The sequence below is a fragment of the Salminus brasiliensis genome, chromosome 8 (assembly GCF_030463535.1).
Source record: "Salminus brasiliensis chromosome 8, fSalBra1.hap2, whole genome shotgun sequence".
Lineage (NCBI taxonomy): Eukaryota > Metazoa > Chordata > Actinopteri > Characiformes > Bryconidae > Salminus > Salminus brasiliensis.
This window is the reverse complement of record NC_132885.1, coordinates 6298515-6304514: the sequence shown is the minus strand read 5'-3', so window position 1 is coordinate 6304514 and position 6000 is coordinate 6298515. Positions and strand designations below refer to the sequence as shown.

Sequence of the window (6000 nt, the reverse complement as noted above, 5' to 3'; positions counted from 1 at the left end):
ACCATGAATAAGCCCTAAGGTTAAAATTGGTGATATGAGCTACATTTTAAGTAGTTGATGTATATATAGTTTGTTTATATATTTATTTTTATATAATAATGTTTTTCTTTAGTAATATTATTTATATTATTTATACATATTTATATTTTAATAATGTGGTATTGTTATTTTTGTGTTTTAAATGTCAATGTCTTGTTATATATTTATATATATTTATATATATATGTATTTTTATTTATTTATTACTGTTTTATGGCACTTTCGTTATTTACTCCTTCGATTATTGCTGCAAATATTTACATTTACACTTTTTACACTCATGTCCTGCATGTTTGTTACGTTTAATTACATCCTATTTGATTATTTCTGTGTTTGTGTAACGACTCTCTTCTTGCTGGCAGACTCATCAGCTCTCAGTGCTGTAACTCACTTCTGCAGATAATGAAGGACAGTTCTGTTGTATCTTCCGAAATTAGAACAACCTGGGCGACACTCTCGGTTTCTCTCCGCCCCATACGTGGGTCCTAGTCTCGAGAAACGAATGTGATTCAGTATCTTGCTCCATTTTCCATCGATGCCATATGGACAGGGATTGTTTCAGCATTGTTTTTAAACAGACTCATGGTCTAAATCTCCACATGGTGGTGGTAAGGACCGGAGGTGCTGTCTGAATCCTGGACTCAGTGAGAGGGAGAGGGAGAGAGAGAGGGAGAGAGAGAGAGAGAGAGAGAGAGAGAGAGAGAGGGAGTGAGTAATAAAAGCAAGAGATCTGTTATAATAACCGTCCTGCTCAGCATGCGGCTCCTAACAGCACTCTTCTATTGATATTCTGACTTTTTAATAAACGTGAGCAGTTCATTGAACGTTACACAGAAAGACAAGGTCTTATTAACATTAACAGCAACATCTGTATTATTGCAGCGTTTCCCACCTACGCACTCAAACCCCTCAAATCTCACATGTTCCCATTTTGGGATTCTGGGACAAGTGGTGTGTCACTGTAATGCAAAAACCCTGTATCTCCATTTCAGCTCTTTCCCACGTGTAAATCTGCCGGTTGTTATTTACATTCTGTCAGAATTTCACGACACATCGACCAACAGAAATGCTCCAAAATGACTTAGGATGAAATCTTTTTACATTGAAGCTCATTTTCCCTCCTCCTGGAAAGTTGCCATTTAGGGGAGGCAAGGTTTTTAAGTGACAGCACCAGAAGGGAACTAGTATATTGAGGGCTTTTGCTTGTAAAGGACGTTGTACTATACAGGTCCTGTTGAGTGCAGTCCTCCACTCAGCCGCTGGGATCTGCTCTGGTTTGAATCTGCTCACTGAATCTACTGATGTGTTAATAACAGCACTTTCCTTCTTGTGTTATTATATCATTTTAACAGGAACACAGAACGGCTCAGACTTCGGTTCTGCGCTGTAATTAAGACAGTCTGTCCTGAGTGCAGTGAAGTTGCCCTTGTTGTTGGTTCTTCCATACAGAGTTTATAGAGTTCTTTGGAGTGGAGCATAGAAGAAGCACTTCTTTGGATGGGTGGTTCTTTAAAGAAGCTCTTTTTGCACATAAGAAGATGACATGAAACGTGTACATGTGCTTAACACATAAAAATTAAAAATGAATCAGAGATTCTCACCAATTTCACACTATTTTTTAAAAAATGTTTTAAAAAACAAATAATCAACCAATACATGAAAAAAATAATCAACAGATTTATTCATAATCAAAATAATTAGCTGAGAAAAATGCTTCACCTCAAAAACAGCTTTCTTATTAATTTCTCAAACTTTTTCATTAATGTCTAATACATTTATTTGTTATTATTTACTTACATTAAAAAATGGGACATTTGGAAAAAATGGGACATTTACATACATATTTATTTAGAAATATTTTAGAAAACCCCCCAAAAGTTTTCATTCCTTCAATAGTCTGTGAATAATAATATTAATAATAGAGAAGGAAGAGGAAGACAAAGCAGGAGTGGAAGACTTGTATCTGTATAAGATGAGGACCGGTTAAGGAGCCTTTTCACAGATGTTGAGGACCACTCTTCCAAAATGAAATAGTGAGAAGCCAACCTTCAGCTGAAAGACCTGCCTGTTCTTGCCACGTCTTTAAATAATAAGAACAAGAAGTGGAAGAATGGTGAAATACTGTGTACCGTGACACTGTAAACCCGTGATCTGTTCAGGGACAGTTATCATACAGTGAGAATCTCATACCGTTGCAACCCTAGTGCACAGCTATGGGAATATGGGAGAGCTGATACTGGTATCTGGTGTCTTTTAAATATGAATTAAATATACATTTAGAAACTGGGACCAGCATTGCAGTGAATATAACTTTTTTCTACCAAGTTGGAACTGGCAATTAACCCACATGTTCGTAGCGCTCCCTAGCAATAGCAGTGCTCCTGACACTAGGAGGGTAAGGACTTAATACACGTATCCTCCTCATCCACTACATGCTAAGCCAGCCAATGCGGTGAGGTGGACAGCGGTGGGTCCCCAGCTCCACCACACCAGCGAACAGATGTTTAAGAGTGATGAGAACGCCATCTGCCCACCCGGCCAACTGTGCTCTCTCTGACTCCGGCTGCTGATGGCAAAGCGGCATGGCTCGGGATTCGAACTGGCAACCCTCTGCATGACTGTTAGACTGCTGAGTTTCTGCTGGGTTTCCAAGGCAGCAAGGTGACTAAAATGCAGCAGTCCAGCTTCACCCAAAGCTGCTGCTTGTCTGGAGCTATCAGCCTACAATAGCAGTCAAATCGAAACATCTGTAAGATGCAGACCTATATTTCAAAGAGAGCAGGGAACGATGGGATGACATCAAAGGAAATCACAGGAGCAGATGTGCAGAGACGGTGATGTTTTAGGCTCACTGGTGTGACCGAGTCTAAGTCGGAAGCTCTACAGACTGGAGGAGCTGGAGCGGAGGTCATTACTGAGTTTGCCTCGTGCGTTTGAAGCAGATAAAGCAGGGCTGAAGGTGATGGAGATGTTTCCCCAGCACTGAAGCGACAGTGGGCTCGGAGTTATGAATCACCTCCCTTATCCACTGAGTTTCCTCATTTATTTCCTCAGCTTTCTCTCAGGTAGATCTTTGGCCAGGCCTGGGGCGATAATAGGCTGGATATATTGATGATGAGGGAAATGATGAAGGCTCAAAGGTCTGATCTGTAGCTCTTTTTTTTTTTTTCCTCTCACCCACGAAGCAAAGCCACAGCTAATTGCCTGTGTGAGAGAGAGCAGGCAGCGTGGCTGTAATTTGGATTAGTAATCTATATCGGCTAAGCAGAAAAGATGATGTTATCTTTCCAGTCGGGCCGAGCGGAGCCGTGAATTTAAATCAGTCGCTCTCCGTGACATTTAGGAGCTCCGCTGGAAAAGCGGTGAACACAAATATCAGTGTGTTAATCGGCTTAAGCGCGGATTAAGTCCCGTCAGTGAGTAGAGAGAGAGAGAGTCGTTTGGTGATGGAAATGAATCGTTCGGTGATTAAACTGTCTGTTAGTCTGATTTTAAAAAAATCTTTTGCCATAGTTCTGAAGCTGAAAGCCTGCGGCGACTGCAAAGCCAGTGACTTACATCACGTGTGTGATCGCCCAAATCACTGCACCATCCACCACTGTTCTGAGTTTTGTGTGTGAATATGTTTGGAAACTCCGGCCGTGGTTGAGTTACTTAAAAGGCCCTTTTCCCTCTCCCTGTGTCTTTGTATGGAAGGATGGACCTCCCTCTCAGGTTTCAAATGTGCTTTTGATACATGAAGGCTCCATCATCATCTCTCAGAGTACTTTGACACACCGCCGAACTTCAGAATCCTAAAGAATTGCTTAGTTCTTCATCTTGAAAGTAATCGTTCCTCGGCTTGAATGTATGAACATCTAATGGGTAAAAAAGATCTACATAATGTGGAAGTTTTTGGGAGTTTAAAGTTTGTAAAGGTTCTGCACAAATCACTTGCTTTAAAGAATGTCATGGATGATGAGGCCAAGTTTGAGAACATCTGCCTTAAAGAACATTTCATGGGTAATGAGGAGGGCAAGTTTGAGAACCTCTGCTTTAAAGAATGTCATGGAGGATGAGGACAAGTTTGAGAACCTCTGGTTAAGGAACATTTCATTGATGATGAGGCAAGTTTGAGAACCTCTGCTTTAAAGAACATTTCATGGAGGATGATGAGGGCAAGTTTGAGAACCTTTGGTTGAGGAACATTTCATTGATGATGAGGCAAGTTTGAGAACCTCTGCTTTAAAGAACATTTAAAGGAGGACGAGGGCAAGTTTGAGAACCTCTGCTTTAAAGAACATTTCATGGAGGATGATGAGGGCAAGTTTGAGAACCTCTGGTTAAGGAACATTTAATTGATGATGAGGTAAGTTTGAGAACCTCTGGTTAAAGAACATTTCATGGAGGATGAGGACAAGTTTGAGAACCTCTGCCTTAAAGAACATTTCATGGAGGATGATGAGGGCAAGTTTGAGAACCTATGTCTCTGTTTTAAAGAACATTTCATGGAGGATGAGGTGGGCACGTTTGAGGACCTCTGATTTAAAGAACATTTCATTGATGATGAGAAGGGCACGTTTGAGGACCTCTGATTTAAAGAACCTTTAATGGAGGATGAGGGCAAGTTTGAGGACCTCTGATTTAAAGAATGTCATGGAGGATGATGAGGGCACGTTTGAGAACCTCTGGTTAAGTAACATTTCATGGATAATGAGCAGCTGCTGAAGTGGGCTGTCTAATACTCAGTGGAGCTGTAGCCGAGCTAGTTAAGCAAAGCTTAACGTACCTTAGCGAGTGGCTACAAATCCAAAACCATCCAATCTCATTTTAACAGCAGCCTCTCGATCTGAGTCACACTCATATAAGTGAGCTTTCTGCCAGCCAGACTTGAATTTGTTCTGTGGTGAGCAGACTGCTAAATGAGCTAATGCTAATGCTAACCATCTTCTCTCTCTTGATTGCAAGCTGTTTAACATTTTGATGTTGTTCAGTGAAAAACGTCTACATTTTTGCTCGTTTTTAGATTTCTAATCTAATCTTTCAACAATTCTGGATGAATGGACCAATAGAAATGCTCCGATTTATGCAGAATAAACTCTTATTTTACATTCACTGTACATTGAATGATTGATTTAAAATTGAGCCGCCCTCTGTAATACAGCATACTGGTATGGCATTGTGAAAAATGTGGATACCACCCAACCCTACATTTCATGAATGATGAGGACTGGTTTGAGAATCACTGCCTTAGGGAACATTTGTAGATGATAAGGAGCAGTTTAAGAGTCTCTGCCTGAAAGAACATTTCACGGATGCTGAGGACCAGCTTGACTGAGAACCACTGCTCCAAAATGTCCAATTAAATAGCGAGAAGCCAAGGACCTGCCGTAGATTCTTATCCTAATAGAAAATTGGATGTTTTCCCTGGATTTAATGACCATATTCCGGCTTTACTGTCTTTCCTTGACCCGTCATTCTGGAGCGTTTCTATTGGTCCGTTCATCATGAAAGATCAACTGACAGATTCATATTGTGTCAAAAAGTGAAAAAAAGGGTTTAAACTAGCTCTACTTTCAGCTTTTGTTTTTACATGGTTGGGCATAGAAAAAACTATGAACACAGAAATGTGTTGGTTGCTTGTATTAAATAAAAAAACAATATTTAAAAAATATTATTTAGCAACTAATATAATTTTATATAATATTATAAAAATATTATGTGTTTTTTGTGGCTTGTTTGGCTATTTTCATACAAGTTTAATGCAGTTGGCTCTCGCATTATGTCAAAAAGTGAAAAATAACAAAAAATTAGATACAAGGTGTTTGCAGGATAGTGTCAATGTTTTAGGAATTGGGTTCAGAGTTTTGTCACAACATGCTAAAGTCGATGTAACCTACACCCATGTACTGCATTTCTGTAAACATACAGTACAGTATGCTTATTACTACACATGCATGAGCATAATTTAAGATACAAGCT

General features: G+C 39.8%; 1 protein-coding gene across 3 annotated transcripts in view; it reads left to right on the top strand.

Moving 5' to 3' along the window:
• LOC140560842 (receptor tyrosine-protein kinase erbB-4-like) overlaps positions 1-6000 on the top strand; it is a 504706-nt gene that overhangs the window by 1307 nt on the left and 497399 nt on the right. The gene's annotated exons all lie outside the window — the stretch shown is intronic.